Below are 2263 nucleotides of genomic sequence, written 5' to 3' on the forward strand. Positions count from 1 at the left end.
GGAGGTCCTCTTAAAGGTGCCTCTTAAAGAGAAGAAGAGCAGACACAGAGAGCACACAGCAAACAGACAGAGAGCACACAGCTAGCACAAACAATGAGGTGGGAGGAAATAAAATAAATCTTAAAAAAAAAAACGGAACAAAACTTCAGTTGCAAACCCAATAACATGTATAATGGTACAGACAACATTGTTCTTTTAATCATTTTATTTTATTTTAAAAGATTTATTTATTTATTTTCCCCCTTCCCCTCCCCCTGCCCTGATGTTTTGCTGTCTGTGTCCATTCACTGTGTGATCTTCTGTATCTATTTCTCTTTTGGTCTTCCCATTTTTTCTCCTCTAGGATTCACCGGGATTTTATCCTGAGGACTTCTGATATGGAAAGAGATTCCCTGTTAGCCGTGCCACCTCAGTTCCTGGTTTCTGCTGAGCTTCACCTTGACTCTCCCCTTTGGCTCTCTTTTGTTATGTTATCATCTTGCTGTGTGACTCACTTGCAGGGGCACTGGCTCACCGCGCAGGCACTCAGCTGGCCACATGGGCACTGGCTTGTTGCATAGGCATGCTTTCTCTTCTTTTTCACCAGGAGGCCCCAGGGATCGAACCCAGGTCCTCCCAAATGGTAGGCAGAAGCCCTATCACTTGAGCCACATCTGCTTCCCTCAGTTGTCTCTTTTTTTTTGGGGGGGGGGGGTGTAAATAGCTTTAATGTGCAACAGTAGGCCAACTGGGGAGGGCAAGACCCCCAAGGCCCCAGCTCTTCTCCCATGAGGCCCTGGGACTGGTGTGCCTGGGCCAGTTCCACACCTGTCTCAGCCCTGAGGCCCCAAGTCCCAGATAAGGGTGGGAAAGGAAGGATGATGGCTGAGGCTGAGCCCCGGAGAGCTCTGGGAGGCAAACAGGGTCTAGTTGAATTTGGCCTTGGAAAAACCCATCTCTGGATACTGATCCATGAACTTCTTCAGAATCTCCTGTTTCTTCTGCTCATCGGAGGTGGGCAGCCCCATGGACTTCTGTCTCTGATCATACATCATCTTCTCCACTATGCTGCGGGTCTCACTGTCCAGGTCTGACAGCTTGGAATTCTCAGGGTTAATCTTCTTGGTATTAATCTCAGGTTCACTGGCCACCAAGTGGCTCCACCACTCCATCTTGATGATCTTCTCCAGATGCACAGTCACCACCTTGCCATCCTCAGTGAGCCATGAGCTCTCCTGCACCTTCACTTCATTTTTGTAGAGCTCCGCATCAAGTACTGGTGGCTGCTCCTTGAGCCCCAACCGGAGGTGGCACTGCCGGATGTCCACCACTGCATCCTTCCCCTTCAGCTGGAAGTTCACATGGAAGGGCACTGCCAGGTCCAGCTCTGACAGGGTCTGGGCCCAGCGGTAGTTGGGCAGGTCTGCCCCACGGCCAAGGTTGGGCTTTAGCTTTCCTTTGTCCTTGTCATCTTCCTCCTCCTCCTCTTCCTCAGCCTCCTGCTTCCTCCGGGAGCCAAGGCTGCCGTTCTTGAGCTGGACCTCCTGAGTCTCTGTGTCCTTCTTTTGGTCAATCTCCAGCTGCAGCCTCTGTGCTTCCTCATCAGTCAGCTCCTTGATCAGAGTCCGGGGGTCTCTGACTTTGCTTCCTTCAGGTGGGCAGCCCGCTCTGCCTTCTCCCTCTGCTCTGTCTCCTGCCATGCCCTCTTCTCCCGCCTGGTCTTCTGTGCCAGCTGGTTATGGAAGTTGAAGATCTGTGTGATGAGCTTCTCTGTCATTCCCTCTTCTCCTCCAATGAAAAAAGTCTGTTTTGCGTCAAAGGAAGCTGAAGAAGGTGTTCAGAAGGTCCTGCACGCCGCCCTCGTGCTGCTGTGCCATGGCCAGCAACAAGCCGTGGAACCGTTCCTCCTGATCCCCTCGTTGCGTCAGCCTCCCTCTGCTCCGCACGCTCTGCATTCTCCCCAAGCGCTCCTTGCTCCTCTGGGACGGGTGGTGCCAATGGCTTGAGTCCTCCACCTTGTGTGGCGGGGCTGGACACATGCACGTGCACTCCACAGCCCAGGCCCGCCTTCTTCTCTTCCCCTCCCTCCTCCCTAGTTGTTTCTTTTTAAAAGACGTTTTTGTGGAAAACAAATTTATCTGTCATAAGAAAATGAAGTTAAGCTGTTGGGACCATTTCTTTGAAAAAAATCGAACAGTATTTCAGCCATGTAGGTATTGGAAGAGAAGTACACACTGCATTACATTGCATGTTGGGTTTTCTACATCAGGGATTTTCAGTATGT

The 2263-nt window shown here is 51.1% G+C and overlaps 1 pseudogene; it reads right to left on the bottom strand.

Moving 5' to 3' along the window:
* Positions 1–882: 882 nt before the first annotated feature.
* LOC101412133 (nuclear migration protein nudC pseudogene) lies at positions 883–2018 on the bottom strand (annotated as a pseudogene).
* Between the last annotated feature and the right edge of the window lie 245 nt (positions 2019–2263).

This window comes from Dasypus novemcinctus, chromosome 1, assembly GCF_030445035.2.
Source record: "Dasypus novemcinctus isolate mDasNov1 chromosome 1, mDasNov1.1.hap2, whole genome shotgun sequence".
Taxonomy (NCBI): Eukaryota; Metazoa; Chordata; class Mammalia; order Cingulata; family Dasypodidae; genus Dasypus; species Dasypus novemcinctus.